This window comes from Anomaloglossus baeobatrachus, chromosome 2, assembly GCF_048569485.1.
Source record: "Anomaloglossus baeobatrachus isolate aAnoBae1 chromosome 2, aAnoBae1.hap1, whole genome shotgun sequence".
Classification (NCBI taxonomy): domain Eukaryota; kingdom Metazoa; phylum Chordata; class Amphibia; order Anura; family Aromobatidae; genus Anomaloglossus; species Anomaloglossus baeobatrachus.
In genome coordinates, this window is record NC_134354.1 from 14,056,683 (window position 1) to 14,074,894 (window position 18,212).

At 45.6% G+C, this 18,212-nt stretch overlaps 1 protein-coding gene across 1 annotated transcript in view; it reads left to right on the plus strand.

Annotated features, from left to right (window-relative positions):
- The window catches only part of GAP43 (growth associated protein 43), a 138,322-nt gene that overhangs the window by 87,114 nt on the left and 32,996 nt on the right, over positions 1–18,212 (plus strand). The gene's annotated exons all lie outside the window — the stretch shown is intronic.

An 18,212-nucleotide genomic window follows, 5' to 3' on the forward strand; every position in this document is an offset into this window, starting at 1 on the left:
AAACTGGGGGCAAAGGAGAAGTAAATGTAGCACCCCATTGTATCGAGCCCCCTAAATGCACCTGTGAGCAATTAACAGCAGCATCAAAGTGGTTAAATAACCTGTCAATTAGTTCCAATTGCTGCTGTCTCTCATAGTGGCATTTTAACATTTAGTGGTTTTTTTTCTAATATCTTCCACATCTTTCACTGCTCAGTTTTTCCTCATATATATATATATATATATATATATATATATATATATATATATATATATATATATATATAATGTATATATGTGTGTGTGTGTGTGTATATGTAGCTAATAGCACAGACTGCAGTGAGCTCCCCCTAGTGGCGACTGCAAGCAGGCACAATTGTATCATGTAGAGGATTGAAGATAGATAGATTAGGTTTTATATATATATATATATATATATATATATATATATATATAAAAAATATATATATATATATATATATATTTATTTTTTTTATATATATATATATATATATATATACATATATATATATAAAATCTAATCTATCTATCTTCAATCCTCTACATGATACAATTGTGCCTGCTTGCAGTCACCACTAGGGGGAGCTCACTGCAGTCTGTGCTATTAGCTCACTGTATGAACAGTATGCACCAGTGCTCCCCCTAGTGGTGACTGCAGGCAGGGGTAATTGTATCATATGTCAATGCTCTTTTGAATTTAGAAGTCACTAGTAGTGATGGACGGACCTGGACTGTAAAAGTCCGGATCAGCGCGGGTTCACAAGTACTTGAGCATGGACCTTGGGCCTAGAGTTTTCAGGTAGCTCTAGGTAACAATCTGGGTCCGGCGACGCGGGTTTTTAATAAAAAAATAAATAAAGGAAATAGAAAGAAAATAGGGATATGCAGGCGCGTTATGCTTACCAGTCTCCCACACAGCTGTAACACTACTTCCAGGGCCGCTCCATACACTTTTTACTACTGCTTCCCCTATCCACCGGTAGACCCGGTGTCAATGATTGGTTGCCGTCAGACGCACCCCCACCCTGTGTGACAGCGTGTATGACTGCAACCAATCACAGACACTGTGTGTGTGTGTGTGTGTGTGTGTGTGTGTGTGTGTTTTTATATTGGTGTAAAAATAAATAAATAAAAAAAGTGGTGTAGGGTCCCCCCATATTATGATACCCAGCACAGATAAAGCATATGGCTACAGGCTGCAGCCCCCAGTCATGCGCTTATCTTGACTGTGTATCAAAATAAGAGGCACCCCATGCATTTTTTTTTTTAAATAATTTAAATCCGAGATTAATTCTGGGTTCGGTAAAGTACTGGGATTGTCGCATCTAATGGATGCAACAATCCTAGGTGGCTGCAGGCTGCTATTTTTAGGCTGGGGGGATCCCAATAAGCATGGGTCTCCCCAGCCTGAGATCCTGGGTAGGCCACTCATCACTAATCACTAGCTGTTTCTGGATGATGTCGCAGATCAGGTTGCTGATAATTTGACAAGTTACCAGGAAGGAACAGAACTTCTTGGGAAGCAGAATTCATTATGTGGTGGAAGGAGCAAAATCCCACCGCAACACAGAAAAGGGGTTTGATGATCTTCAAGGAGGATAAAAGTTTGTAAGGAATACGACCCCGGCACTGCAGCACAGAGGATCTTTTGTTGAGGAAGTTTGCTAATCTTCTAGAAGGATACAAAGAGATTAAAATAGTGGAAGGAACATTGTTCCCAATGGGACGGAATATCTTTTAGTAACGAGTTTGCTAATCTTCTGGGAGGAAACAAAGAATTACACAAATGAAGGAGCAGAGTCCACGCCACAGATTAGCATTGGGAAAGGAGTTTGCTTATCTTGTTAGAGGACACAAACTAAAAGTTACAGAAAGGAAGAAGCAGAGTCCCCAGCAGCACAGAGGATGTTTTGGAAAGGAATTTGCAGAACTTCTGGGTAGACTATGTTCACACAGTGCTTCTTTTTTGCAACATAACCTGATCTCTAGGCAGTAAAAAAAGCTGTGTTTTCTTCACTGCGTTCTTGCTCCTTTTTTGCAGCGTTTTTGTGGCTTTTTTGTGGAGTTCTTGTCGCTGTTTCGTGTTGTTCTTGCTGATTTTTTTAAAATGTTCTTGTTGCATTTTTTTGTGTCTTTCTCAATGCTTTTTTTTGTGGTGTTTTTGCTGCTTTTTTGCAGCGTTCTTTCTGCTTTTTTTTGCAGCTTTCTGCTCCTTTTTTGCAGCATTCTTGCTTTTTTTGTGGTGCTCTTGTTGCTGTTTTGTGGCCTTCTTGCTGCTTTTTTGCAGTGTTCTTGCTGCATTTTTGTGGTGCTCTTGCTGCTTTTTTGCAGTGTTCTTGCTGCATTTTTGTGGTGCTCTTGCTGCTTTTTTTGTGGCTTTCTCGCTGCTTTTTTTGTGGCTTTCTCGCTGCTTTTTTTGTGGTGTTTTTGCTCCTTTTTTTGCAGCATTCTTGCTCCTTTTTTGCAGTGTTCTTGCTGCTTTTTTTGTGGTGCTCTTGCTGCTTCTATAGTGGCGTTCTTGCTGCTTTTTTTCCAGCGTTCTTGCTGCTCCTTTTGTGGCGTTCTTGCTGCTTCTATAGTGGCGTTCTTGCTGCTTTTTTTTTTTTTGCAGCGTTCTTGCTGCTTTTTTGTGGTGCTCTTGCTGTTTTTTGCAGCGTTCTTGCTGCTTTTTTGTGGTGCTCTTGCTGTTTTTTGCAGCGTTCTTGCTGTTTTTTTTGTGACATTCTTGTGGCGTTCTTGCTGCTTTTTCTGCGGTGTTTTTGAAGTGTTATTCATCTATAGTAAATCTTTAAATAAAGTTAGTTTAATTCATAAAAAAACAGGAAAAATGCAGCAAAAAATGCAGTTGTTTTTTCCCCACTCTCAATGCTTTCAATGGTAGAAAAAAAAAAGCAGCAAAAAGCTTAAAATATCGATATTCTGCTTCTTTCAATAACAGTCTTTATCCATTTCAGTCAGGGGGGAAAAAAAGCAAGGGATTTCTGGAATCTCAAAGCTCTCGCTGGTCCTGAATAAAGCAGCTTTTTATTAGCATCTTTTTGCATAAAACCAATGGAAAAACATGCAAAAAATGCTGCAAAAAATGCTGCAAAAAATGCTGCAAAAAATGCCTTGTGTGAACATAGCCTTAAACAGTGAAAGAAGTAAGGTTCCCAGCAGCACAGAGTATCTTTTGGTAAAAAAAGTGCTTGAATAGTATGGGAGGACACAAGCTGAGAGTACATAGAGGAATGAGAAATGCTCCACAGCAGCACAGAGTATCTTTTTTGTAAGGAATTTGGTGATATATTGTGGGATGGTATAACTGAGAGTTACATGGTGGAATGAGCCCCACAGCAGCACAGAGGACTGTTTCTCTTATCTTAGAAGACTGTTCTCCATGGTGGGAAGAGCAGGGTCTCACAGCAGCACAGAGGATTGTTTGCTGATCATATTGGAAGGTACAGATCAGATGTTGGTTTTTGGTAGGAGACATGTCCACAGCAGTGCAGAGTATTTTTGTGCTTTTGGAGCATGGGCTGCACAGGGAATTTTCTGTCTCTGGATCCATCCTCTATTCCCCTTCATGGTGACATATGGGAATATTGTAGGGCTGCGCTAGAGGAGCGAGGGGCCATTAATCAGTGACAGGAGGAGTAATTAGAGTTATTTTTGTCAGGGTGGGGGTCGCTCATTCCCACTCAGCGCCGCAGTCACCGGTGATGATCTATTGTTTCAGCAGATTATTGTATTTTGGAGACGGAAATGAACCTGTGACAAAAATGAGACAGTTCAGTCCTAGAACCCCGCATCCACAGTCCCAGTCCTAGTCCCACATCCGGGCTAAAGAGGGCGCTCCAGACCTCAGTCTGATTGGTTAATGCCCAGCCTAGCAAATGAGCCTGCTGTCAGGGCATGCTGGGAGTTGTAGTTCTGCATCAGCAGAAGATCCACATCTAATAAATACTGATTATGGGAGACGTCTGAGCTGTTGGGTTTGTTATTTGGGGGCCAATAAGAGACCTGAAAGGCAGTGGAAGAGTTAATATTCTCCCCTCTCAGGGTCCATATAAGCAATAATTGTGTAAGTGTATGAGTTGCACTAGATATACTGTATAATAGCCGCACAGCCAAGGAGACATCACTGCAGGCCCAGACTACACGGGGTTTGTTTGTAGTCTGTTACCATGGAGATGTAGGTTTGCTCAGCAACTATAGACACAAACCGATACATTTTTAAGACTATGTGCTGAGAGAAGCGAGAATTTAATTATTTTCACCAGCTGCTAGTATTCGACCATTGGGTCCCTGCAGGGCAATGTTATATCGTCATTACCCAACATCGCGAGGGCAGAACCTCAGTGCACACAACGTCTGGAGATGGAAAGCAGAATTATGAATGCAGCTCCTGATGATTCAAAATCAGTTCTAGTTACTTAAAGGGATTGTCCACTACTTTGACTACCGCTTCTCAAGTACTATGAAAATAACAGCCTGTACTTACCCCCGATGCCAGGGGAAAACCCTTTAAAGAAAACCAGTTGTGGAGACGCGGGGGTCAGTGGGTGCTCTCCTGTGGAGACGCGGGGGTCCGTGGGTGCTCTTCTGTGGAGACACGGGGGTCAGTGGGTGCTCTCCTGTGGAGACACGGGGGTCAGTGGGTGCTCTCCTGTGGAGACACGGGGGTCAGTGGGTGCTCTCCTGTGGAGACACGGGGGTCAGTGGGTTCTCTCTTGTGGAAACACAGGGGTCAGTGGGTGCTCTCCTGTGGAGACACGGGGGTCAGTGGGTGCTCTCCTGTGGAGACACGGGGGTCAGTGGGTGCTCTCCTGTGGAGACACGGGGGTCAGTGGGTTCTCTCCTGTGGAGACACGGGGATCAGTGGGTGTTCTCTTGTGGAGACACGGGGGTCAGTGGGTGTTCTCTTGTGGAGACACGGGGATCAGTGGGTGTTCTCTTGTGGAGACACGGGGGTCAGTGGCTACTCTCCTGTGGAGACACGGGGGTCAGTGGGCGCTCTCCTGTGGAGGCACGGGGGTCAGTGGATGCTCTCCTGTGGAGACACGGGGGTCAATGGGTGCTCTCTTGTGGAGACACGGGGGTCAGTGGGCGCTCTACTGTGGAGACACTGGAGTCAGTGGGTGCTCTCCTGTGGAGACACGGGGGTCAGTGGATGCTCTCCTGTGGAGACACGGGGGTCAGTGGGTGCTCTCCTGTGGAGACACGGGGGTCAGTGGGTGCTCTCCTGTGGAGACACGGGGGTCAATGGGTGCTCTCCTGTGGAGACATGGGGGTCAGTGGGTGCTCTCTTGTGGAGACACGGGGGTCAGTGGGTGCTCTCCTGTGCAGACACTGGGTCAGTGTGTGCTCTCGTCCGCTGGTCCGGCCTCCTTTAGAAAGACAGCGTGGCTCAGGGCTCATCCCAACTGAACGCCGGCCTCCTTAACCGTGGGCAGAACACTACTCAGACAACACAGGGTGAGGGAACCACAATATTAAGAATTTATTGGATCCCCAAACAAGTAACAGCACATAACACATAACCAGCAAAACACACAAATGTAACAGGCAACAGAGTCTCACCCTTCCGCTGGCTCACCAGGGATTAGACTGTCCGTGCCTCAGAGCTTCCAGGGCCACTTACTCCAATCCAGCAGCACCCCACTTTTGGCGGGCACCCACCGAGAATGGAATAACGCCAGATTTAGGAAGCTGGATGAGGTCCGCAAAGTCTGTAGTCGGGGGACTGGATTGTCTCAAGTTGGATTCCTTCCTTAGGTAGTCCTTGGTATCACAGCCGAATCCTTGCATTCGATGCTGAAGTCCATGTAGTATTATAATCCAGGTTTGGTTATGGATTGCCAATCGGATCCGCAGATCCTAGATTGGTAGCATGTAGCAAGAGTCTCCCGGGCAATGGACAGTCCTCCTTCTTATATTCCTGAGCTCTCCATTCAGACCATTGGGGTCTTCATGATTGGTGGATAAGACTGGGCTCTTAGGCTATGTGTCCACGCTGCGGAAAATGCGCGGATTTCTCGCGGAAAAGCCGTGGATTTCCCGAAAATCTGCAGCAGCGGCACTTCCCAGCCATTTCTATGGCTTTTTGGAAATGCTGTGCCCATGCTGCGGATTTTTCCGCGGCGGATTTGGTGCGGATTTTGATCCGGAAAAATCTGCAACATGTCAATTATTGTTGTGGATTTTGATCCGGATTTTGGCTTTAGAATTGGGAAAAAAAAAAATCCGCACCAAAATCCGCGGTAAATCCGCGGCAAATCCGCACCTTTGAAAAGGTGCGGATTTTGCAGGAAAGCCGCGGATTTTCATGCAGAAAAATCCGCAGCAACATTCTACACATAGCCTTATTGGCTAGATTTCAAGTTGTATACAAAATATCCCTAGTAGTAATGGTCTCTGGCAGAGGCGAGGGAGGGACAGGTAAGTTACATCACATCTAGCAATACACATAGTAATACAATGGGAGGTTTGCATAATTGATTTGTCTGGGTGTCTGACCTTCACTGGCCAAGGCAATTACATGAGTCAACAAGAACTGTAACCCTAGACTCCTAGAGTCTTATAGAAACAATGAGGGTCTTATCCCCTGTCTATAAACAAACTGTCATCATGTCTGGCTGAATTTTAAGAAACTTAACCCATGCTAGGCACTGACAGTCCATGTCGTCACACCAGTCACCTGACCAAATCACTTCAACAACTCAGGGAAAACAGGTAGAAGAGGACAGGGACAATAGGCAGAGACATGACTAGTGTTGATTGACAGGTCAGTAATGATGTACACTCATGGGTGGGACCGACCTGTCAATCAACTGGAGCAGAAGTCGGGACCATATCCAACTAGTCAGGGCACAAAGTAAGTTTTCTCTGAAAACTCTGGAGCAATTGTGCTGCCAGGATCTGCATCATGAGTCCGCGGTTTGGCAGCATAAATCGAGTGACAAGTTCACTTTAAAAAAACAAATCTAGAATGTAGAAAATGATTACGGTTGCAGCTGAGGTGGAGTTCCCCTTTAAGACACAAGTGACATTGGTTCCTGCATCCTCCGAGATGTAAGAGCTGGTAAATTATTGAGCGCAGGAGGCGCGCGGCAGTGATCCGATCACCCCGATGGATTGCCGCGCTCCTTCTATTGTACACTCTATTATCCGCTATCTGTGACCATCACGTCCGCGATATTGACAACATTTCATCAATCCTCAGAAGTGCGAGTCATTTACCTCGTCTGCCGCTAATCACGTCAGATCATTATCTGGCTGTTAATTACCAGAATGCCGCAGTAAATCAACCTCCCGGTCTGGATTGTTGGAGAATGAACATTGTATCTACCAAACTTATCAGCTAATGTAGCGAGGACTTTTATATTAGTAAAAATGTATAAAATCTTAATTCAAATTGTCTCTCCAGGAAGGAGACGAACTCTAGCGCCACCTATTGGAAGTAGCAATCCTAAAAATCAGAAGTGGCCCTTTAACGAGCCTTTTCATTATGACTTATGATTTATACTAGATCAGAACCTGAATTTGCAAACACAGTGTTTCAGGGTGATTGCCCCTCGTCAGTACAAAGTATGAGATCTGATCTGGCTTATGAGAGGCTATAGTCGGGTATAAGGGGGAAACTTTTCTCCTTGCGGATACCTGACAAACCAATCTAGCAGCCAGTGAGGGGTCTTATAGCTGCAATGCCCCTCTGGGAAATATTCAAATTGTCTTTCCAGGGAGGAAGGAGACAAACTCTAGCACCACCTATTGGAAATAGCAATCCTAAAAGTCAGAAGTGGCCCTTTAATGAGCCTTTTCATATGACTTATGATTTATACCAGATCAGAACCTCAATTTGCAGACACGGTGTTTCGGGGCGATTGCTCCTTGTCAGTGCAAAGTATGAGATCTGATCTGGCTTATGAGACGCTACAGCCGGGTCTAAGGGGAAAACTTTTCTCCTTGCAGAGACCTGACAAACCAGTCTGACTGCCAGTGAGGGGTCTTATAGCTGCAATGCCCCTCTGCGAAATATTCAAATTGTCTTTCCAGGGAGGAAGAAGATGAACTCTAGCGCCACCTATTGGAAGTAGTAATCCTAAATGTCAAAAGTGGCCCTTTAACGAGCCTTTTCATATGACTTGGGCCTAGTGCCCACGCTGCGGATTTATTGCAGAATTTGCCGCAGTTTTTTCACGGATTTGCCGTGGATTTCTTGAAAATCTGCAGTACACTGAGTCCCCAGCCATTTCTATGTGATTTTTGAAGTCTTGTGCCCATGCTGCGTTTTTTTTCCGCTGCTGAAATAGTCCAGATTTCCCTGCGGAAAAGTCTGCAGCATGTCAATTATTCCTGCGGATTTACCTGCGGATTTTGCCAATGCAAGTAAATGTGGGGTCAAAAATCCGCAACCAATCCGCAGGTCTGTTCCCACAGGGTGTTTTTTCTGTGTTTTGATGCATATTTTTTCCATGAAATTCAAGGGTTAAAATCCGCACAAAAATCAGCACCAATTTCCTCACCAAATTCCGCATTGAAATCAGCACCAAAAATACACCAAAAACACACAAGTTTTGATGCAATTTTCTGGGAGATACTACAGATTTTGCTGCAGAAAAATCCGCAAGATCTTTTTTTTCCGTGGGCACTAGACCTTAGGTTTTTACCAGATCAGAACCCCAATTTGCAGACAGTGTTTTGGGGTGATTGCCCCTCGTCAGTGCAAAGTATAGGAACTGATCTGGCTTATGAGAAGCTATAGTGGGATCTAAGGGTAAAATCTTAATGAGATTTCTACTTTCTCAGGTTACGCTCACACGTCCTGTAATCATCCGTTACAATGGATCCAGCAGCAATCCATTGGTAAAAGAGGTCTGCAAACACAACTTTTTTTGTCCATTTTTCAATAACTCATTTTAGCTGGATACCTTTTTTTTAACATTGAAGTTTATGAAAAATGGATCTGTTAATTAGCCATGCATTTCTTTTTTTCATTTACAAAGGATTTTTCTTACTGAATCAGTGTTGAATGGAAGATAAATATGGATCCATTTTCCATAGACTCCAATGTTAAAAAAACCGGATCCTGCAGAAATCAGTTACTTAAAAATGGACTTGCAAACAACAGATTACTGCTGGATCTGTTCTAAGAAATTGTTGGTCATGTGAACCCAGCCTAATATACTTTATGCTGTATTTCAGTATTTTCAAGACCTCTGCTTGCTGATAACCTGAGTATAGTTAATCCTGCACTATGTTGTTTGCAAAGTGAGGACAATGCTCTGATTAAATCATCAGACTGATACATTGTAGTAAACAATGGAGCACTGACTGATACATTGTAGTAAAGAATAGATCACTAACTGATACATTGTAGTAAACAGTATAACAATGATACATTGTAGGAAACAATAGAACACTGATTGATACATTGAAGCAAAAAATAGAACACTGGCTAATATATTGTAGTAAACAATAGAACACTGACTGATACATTTTAGTAAACAATAGAACACTGATATGTTGTAGTAAAGAATAAAACACTGACTAATACATTGTAGCAAACAGTATAATAATGATACATTGTAGTAAACAGTATAACACTGATACATTGAAGCAAACAACGGAACACTGACTGACACATTGTAGTAAACTAGTGAAATTCAGTTCACCTTGCTCTTGTTCTCAGCGTGCAGGATTATATATATAATATATATATATATATATATATATATATATATATATATATATATATATATATATATATATATTAATGAGATTGCAGTCTGTGAATAAGAACCAATGTTTTCATTCACTGGCAGCAAAATATTGAAAAGTGTATGCAGGTTACTTAAAGAGGTTCTCCACTTTGGACAAAACCTTTTTGTTAGAGGGGTCACTCACAAAGCCTGCCTGTCTCCAACTGCGATTTTAAGAACTTTCCGCCTCCTCTTCTCCTTCCCTTCCCCTATCTTTCTGAAAACCTTCATTTTCTCCCTCTCAGTGCTGCTGGGACATCGCTTTTACATGTGGGACATATTTCTAGACAACAGCTCATAACTGACTCAAGAAAAAATAATCTAGGAAGCTGCAACCTATAATAAAAAAAAGTCAAGGGACCTAAAAAAATGGGCTGCGCTTACAAGACTGGTTTGCATGGATCTGTGCTATCTGTAGGTACAACTCAAACAAGTGCTGTCAATCACCAGTGAGGGAGATGGAGGCATGCAAAACTGCTGGCTAGAATGGTGCTCTGATCCTCTTAGCCACACCCAGGGTGCACTGAGCCTCTTGGCCACACCCAGGGTGCACTGAGCCTCTTGGCCACACCCAGGGTGCACTGAGCCTCTTGGCCACACCCAGGGTGCACTGAGCCTCTTGGCCACACCCAGGGTGCACTGAGCCTCTTGGCCACGCCCAGGGTGCACTGAGCCTCTTGACCATGCCCAGGGTGTACTGAGCTTCTTGGCCACACCCAGGGTGATTTGAGTTTCTTGGCCACACCCAGGGTGCACGGATCCTCTTGGCCACACTCAGGGTGCACTGATCTTCTTGGCCACACCCAGGGTGCAAGGATCCTCTTGGCCACACCCAGGGTGCACTGATCCTCTTGGCCACACCCAGGGTGCACGGATCCTGTTGGCCACACCCAGGGTGCACGGATCCTTTTGGCCATACCCGGGGTGCACGGATCCTTTTGGCCACACCCGGGGTGCACTGATCCTCTTGGCCACACCCGGGGTGCTCTGATCTTATTGGCCACACCCGGGGTGCACTGATCCTCTTGGCCGCATCCAGGGAGCAAATACTAATTATCATATTTTAATTTCTACAAAACAGAGGCAGAGATTAAATCACTAAAGTTGCGATTTTCACAGGAACAATGTCCCCAGCCCATTTCTCATGCATCTATGCAGCTATTTACTGTTTCTTTTCTTCCAGAGACTGTTTGTCGTAAGCATCATAAGACAAACTGTTACCAGACAGGAAAGCTTTATAAAATGGTGATAAACTCCAGACTCTGACGTATCGTCCTCTTTTTCTCGGAGATTGTGTCTCCTCGTAGATGAGACATGTGACATGACTGCGGCTGATACCCTGCATTGTGAGGGCGTAGATTGATCAGGTGCTGCTGACTATACCTAGCTCATGGACTTACATTCAGCACCACTTGTTCTGATCTAATTTGCCAACTTCTGGAACGTTCTTTGATGTGGCATCTGATACACGTCCTGTTGTTTCTTCATCTGCGCCAATATTATGGCTTTGAGGTTTGATCAGGAGCAGCTTACGGCCAGTGTTGGTCTACAATGATTAGTGGAGCTCATACCAACAGGTAGGGATTAGCGATGGGCAGATACCTGGGATTCGCGGGTCCAACCGGGTTAAAAAAAACTTGGTTCGAGCCCAGAATGGACCTCGGATATCTGGCCGGACGCCGATCCCCATATAAGATTATGGGGACCAGAATCCAGCACTTTAAAATAGTGGTAGAAGGGATTGGGGGATTGGAGCAGGCACATTATCCTCACAGAGTCTTCCATGCGGCTGTAACACTGCTTTTGGGGCCGCTCATTATCATATATATATATATAATATATATGCACTGCTTCCGCCCCAAGCGGCAGTCCCCGCATCTCTGGTTGCAAGAAGCAGATGCGCCCCACCCAGTGTGACAGCAAGTCTGACTGCTTTCAATCAGAGATGCTATATGTGCCTCTGTATTTCTGTAAAAATAAATAAAAAAATTGGCATAGGGTCCGCCCATATTATATAATACCCAGCACAGATAAAGCATACAGCTACAGGTTGCAGTCCGCAGCCGTGCACTTATCTTGGCTGGGGGCTGCAGTATCAAAATAGGAGGAACTGCATGTGGCTTTTTAAAAATTATTTAAATAAATAATTTAAAAAACTGGCATGTGGTCCCCCCACGAATTTTGGTACCCAGCCATTAAAAAGCCAGCAGCTGGGAGCTGGTATTTTTAGGCTGGGGAGACCCATAGTTATTTGGGCCCCCCCAACCGAAAAATTTCAGCCTGCAGCTGCCCAGGATTGTTGCATCAATTAGATACACAATCCCAGCACTTTCGCTGGCTCATCACGATTGCCCTGATATGATGGCAATCCGGGTAATAAGGAGTTAATCACAGCTCTCAGCTGCCACTAAGCCCTAGATTGGTAACGGGAGACATCTCTGAGCCCCCCCCCCCCATTACTAATCTGTAAGTGAAGAGAAATAAACACAAACACCGAAAAATCATTTTTTTTAAATAAAATACAAAAAACCCCAAACCCTCCTTCACCCCTTTATTAAGCCCCAAAACACCCAGGTCTGATGTAATCCACATGAGGTCCCATGACGATTCCAGCTCTGCTACATCTGAAGTGACAGCATGCAGGCGTAAGACATGACCACCAGCTGTGAGCTTCAAACAGAGACTGAGCTGCAATGATGAGTGGTGACATCACTCAGGTTATTTGTGGTCATAGCTGGAGGTTCCCACAATCCTCCATCTGTGATCACAGGTAACCTGACCTCAAGTAACCTCATTGAACTGAGTGACCTTACCTCAGGTGAGGTCACTCAGTTCAATGAGGTCACCTTAGGTTTGCGGTCACAGCTGCAGGTTCCCACGATCCTACAGCTTTGATCACAGGCAACCTCCAGCTATGACGGCAAACCTCAGGTGACCTTAGCTGTGACTGTAAATAAACTAATGTCAGCACTCATTCTGCAGTTCAGTCTCTGCCTGAACCTGACAGTGGGCGTCATGTTCTGTGGACATGCACTGTCACTTAATATGTAGCAGAACCAGAATCGTCGTGGGACCTTAAGTGGATTACGTGTGGTTTTTTTGTATTTAATTTGAAATTAAGGATTTTTTTGGTGTTTGTGTTTATTTCTTTTCACTTACAGATTAGTAATGAGGGGTGTCTCATAGACACCTCCCATTACTAATCTAGGACTTGGTGACAGCTGTTATTAACCTCTATTAACCCAATTGCCACCGCACCAGGGCATTTGGGATGAGCTAGGTAAAGTTCTGGGATTGTTGCATCTAATGGATGCAAGAATCCTAGGTGGCTGCATGCTGGTATTTTTTAGGTGCGGGAGGGGCAATATCAGTTCCCAGTTGTTGGCTTTGTCAGGACTGGGTATCAAAATTTGGTGGGACCACAAGCCGTTTCTTAAAACTATTTATTCAATTAATACCTTTAAAAAAAACCCGCATGCAGTTCCTCTTATTTTGATACACAGCCACGATAGCCGCATGGCTGGGGGCTGCAGCATGTGGCCGTATGCGTTATCTGTGCTGGGTATCATAATATGGGGGGACCCTACGCAAATATTTTACTTATTTTTTTTTTACACCAATCTAGACGCAGACACAGCACCTCTGATTGCAGTCAGACACACTGTCACACAGGGTAGGGGCACTGTCTGGCTGCAACCAATCAGAGTCGGGGGACTGCTAGTGGGCGGGGGAAGCAGTGCATATGCATGAAGATAATGAGCGGCCCCAGAAGCAGTGTACAGGTGCGCAGAGCCTGCTGAATATGAAGCGCTTGCTTTATTCTTATTTTCTTTCTTTGATTTTTTTTTTTTTATTACTCGGGTGGTCAGACCAGGATCGTTCCCCGGGAATTCTGGGGTCACTGCTCAGGTTTTTTTGAACTTGCGCAGATCCAGATTTTACAGTCCGGGTCCTCCCATCATTAGAAGGGATATAATCGGAGGGAGGATCTCCTGGCTCAAAACTTATATTCATATTGGAGTAGTGCTTCATTTTTATTTTCCTTTGTCCTACTTGATAACCATTGATTAGATTAAACCAATAATTAACTTTTAAGAACTAATTGTATTAGTGGTGGTTGTCGATCTCCTAAATATCTACACTGTTGACCTCAAAGGGGTTAACATTCTTTTACGGGGTGACTCCTCAATTTAGGATCCTCATCTGTTAAACATGGTGGAGAAGAGGTTTCTCCTCTGAAGACGTGTCTAGTCCTGTATGCCCGCTTAAATGAATAGGCAATGTGTAATACCTCACTTCTCCTGCGGGAGCGCTGCAGGCAACATAAATACTTATATTTACTCTGAGATTACAGCTGATCACTGGGAGGCATGACAGCAAGATACCATTAGCTCATTGTCAAACTAGGTGGTGTCCAAAGTGGAAAACCCCTTTAAAATTCTTTTACCATTCAATATATGGATATCCTAGGTCGGCGACAGCAAGACTTGCATTTCATTAAGTGGCTCCATATCTTGGCTCGTATCAACTCAAATGACATCTACATGTTCACAATTCAGATTATGGTGACATGAAAAAAACCCCTCTAAAAAATAAATTCATTATATATATATATATATAATATATATATATATATATATATATATACACAGTACAGACCAAAAGTTTGGACACATCTTCTCATCTTCTCATTCAAAGAGTCTTCTTTATTTTCAGAACTCTGAAAATTGTAGATTCATATTGAAGGCATCAAAACTATGAATTAACACATGTGGAATGAAAAAAATAAAAAAGTGTGAAACAACTGAAAATATGTCTTATATTCTAGGTTCTTCTGAGTCGCCGCCTTTTGCTTTGATTACTGCTTTGCACACTCTTGGCATTCTCTTGATGAGCTTCAAGAGGTAGTCACCGGAAATGGTCTTCCAACAGTCTTGAAGGAGTTCCCAGAGATGCTTAGCACTTGTTGGCCCTTTTGCCTTCACGCTGCGGTCCAGCTCACCCCAAACCCTCTCGATTGGGTTCAGGTCTGGTGACTGTGGAGGCCAGGTCATCTGGTGTACCACCCCATCACTCTTTTTCTTAGTCACATAGCCCTTACACAGCCTGGAGGTGTGTTTGGGGTCATTGTCCTGTTGAAAAATAAATGATGGTCCAACTAAACGCAAACCGGATGGAATAGCACGCCGCTGCAAGATGCTGTGGTAGCCATGCTGGTTCAGTATGCCTTCAATTTTGAATAAATCCCCAACAGTTTCACCAGCAAAGCCCCCCACACCATCACACCTCCTTCTCCATGCTTCACGGTGGGAACCAGCCATGTAGAGTCCATCCCTTCACCTTTTCTACAAAGACACGGTGGTTGGATCCAAAGATCTCAAATTTGGACTCATCAGACCCAAGCACAGATTTCCACTGGTCTAATGTCCATTCCTTGTGTTCTTTAGCCCAAACAAGTCTCTTCTGCTTGTTGCCTGTCCTTAGCAGTGGTTTCCTAGCAGCTATTTTACCATGAAGGTCTGCTGCACAAAGTCTCCTCTTAACAGTTGTTCTAGAGATGTGTCTGCTGCTAGGCTGCTAGAACTCTTTGTGGCATTGACCTGGTCTCTAATCTGAGCTGCTGTTAACCTGCGATTTCTGAGGCTGGTGACTCGGATAAACTTATCCTCCGCAGCAGAGGTGACTCTTGGTCTTCCTTTCCTGGGGCGGGCCTCATTTGAGCCAGTTTCTTTGTAACGTTTGATGGTTTTTGCCACTGCACTTGGGGACACTTTCAAAGTTTTCCCAATTTTTTGGACTGACTGACCTCCATTTCTTAAAGCAATGATGGCCACTCGTTTTTCTTTACTTAGCTGCTTTTTTTTTTGCCATAATATAAATTCTAACAGTCTATTCAGTAGGACTATCAGCTGTGTATCCACCAGACTTCTGCACAACACAAGTGATGGTCCCAGCCCCATTTATAAGGCAAGAAATCCCACTTATTAAACCTGACAGGGCGCACCTGTGAAGTGAAGACCATTTCCGGTGACTACCTCCTGAAGCTCATCAAGAGAATGCCAAGAGTGTGCAAAGCAGTAATCAAAGCAAAAGGCGGCGACTGTGAAGAACCTAGAATATAAGACATATTTTCAGTTGTTTCACACTTTTTTGTTATTTCATTCCACATGTGTTATTTATAGTTTTGATGAATCTACAGTTTTCAGAGTCATGAAAATAAAGAAAACTCTTTGCATTAGAAGGTGTGTCCAAACTTTTGGTCTGTACTGTATATATATAAACTTGTATTTACTTTTAAGAGCTCAGATCTTCCACCCAAGAAGCCGTAAGAAGCGGCAGATCTTGTTTTTCTTCCTTCCTGACTCTCGTTTCAGCGGGTCCATCATCCAAAAGTGGCAGGTTTCCATAGCAACCATGCACAGCTGTTGTCTAGACAATGAGCGTTGTGGGTCCCTGTTGGCGTCATGCCCTTTATATCCGCAGCGCTGGGTCCCGCACACACACTCTTACACTGCTCTGTTGTCCCTGGGTGCTCGGCTATGACGATCGAGGGGAAGGGAAGTAACTTGTCATCTGGAAGCAGTGAGCAATTATCTGAGCAGAGCTGTCTAATGACATGACATGATGTCACAGGCGATCTGCGGCAGCCCCGGCCCGCTGCAGCCGCACACCGGATGGGATGTTTTCCGCTTTCTTGGCTTTGTCGGACTGTTACGGTAACATTACACACTTGTAGTGACTAGTGAGCGCTGACAGGGGGCGCTGCATTCCGACAACACCGCGCCATCTGGTGACACGGAGCACAATAGCACGCTGCTGGAGTTGTCAGGAAACGCCGCCAATCCTTACTCCGAAAGATCCCCTGATTATACACTAATCACAAGGTGTTTACAGGTTTTCTGTAAGGGGTGCACCGTGCCACTAGAGCAGGGTAAGGGGCGCACCATGCCACTAGAGCAGGGTAAGGGGTGCACCATGCCACTAGAACAGGGTAAGGGGTGCACCATGCCACTAGAACAGGGTAAGGGGTGCACCATGCCACTAGAGCAGGGTAAGGGGTGCACCGTGCCACTAGAACAGGGTAAGGGGTGCACCGTGCCACTAGAACAGGGTAAGGGGTGCACCGTGCCACTAGAACAGGGTAAGGGGTGCACCATGCCACTAGAGCAGGGTAAGGGGTGCACCATGCCACTAGAGCAGGGTAAGGGGTGCACCATGCCACTAGAACAGGGTAAGGGGTGCACCGTGCCACTAGAACAGGGTAAGGGGTGCACCATGCCACTAGAACAGGGTAAGGGGTGCACCATGCCACTAGAGCAGGGTAAGGGGTGCACCATGCCACTAGAGCAGGGTAAGGGGTGCACCATGCCACTAGAACAGGGTAAGGGGTGCACCGTGCCACTAGAACAGGGTAAGGGGTGCACCGTGCCACTAGAACAGGGTAAGGGGTGCACCATGCCACTAGAGCAGGGTAAGGGGTGCACCGTGCCACTAGAACAGGGTAAGGGGTGCACCGTGCCACTAGAACAGGGTAAGGGGTGCACCATGCCACTAGAACAGGGTAAGGGGTGCACCATGCCACTAGAGCAGGGTAAGGGGTGCACCATGCCACTAGAGCAGGGTAAGGGGCGCACCATGCCACTAGAGCAGGGTAAGGGGTGCACCGTGCCACTAGAGCAGGGTAAGGGGTGCACCATGCCACTAGAGCAGGGTAAGGGGCGCACCATGCCACTAGAGCAGGGTAAGGGGCGCACCATGCCACTAGAGCAGGGTAAGGGGTGCACCATGCCACTAGAGCAGGGTAAGGGGTGCACCGTGCCACTAGAACAGGGTAAGGGGTGCACCATGCCACTAGAACAGGGTAAGGGGTGCACCGTGCCACTAGAGCAGGGTAAGGGGTGCACCATGCCACTAGAGCAGGGTAAGGGGCGCACCGTGCCACTAGAGCAGGGTAAGGGGTGCACCGTGCCACTAGAGCAGGGTAAGGGGTGCACCATGCCACTAGAGCAGGGTAAGGGGCGCACCATGCTACTAGAGCAGGGTAAGGGGCGCACCATGCCACTAGAGCAGGGTAAGGGGTGCACCATGCCACGAGAGCAGGGTAAGGGGTGCACCGTGCCACTAGAGCAGGGTAAGGGAAGCACCGTGCCACTAGAGCAGGGTAAGGGGTGCACCATGCCACTAGAGCAGGGTAAGGGGAGCACCATGCCACTAGAGCAGGGTAAGGGGCGCACCATGCCACTAGAACAGGGTAAGGGGCGCACCGTGCCACTAGAACAGGGTAAGGGGAGCACCATGCCACTAGAGCAGGGTAAGGGGTGCACCATGCCACTAGAGCAGGGTAAGGGGCGCACCATGTCACTAGAACAGGGTAAGGGGTGCACCATGCTACTAGAGCAGGGTAAGGGGTGCACCATGCCTCTAGAGCAGGGTAAGGGGTGCACCATGCCACTAGAACAGGGTAAGGGG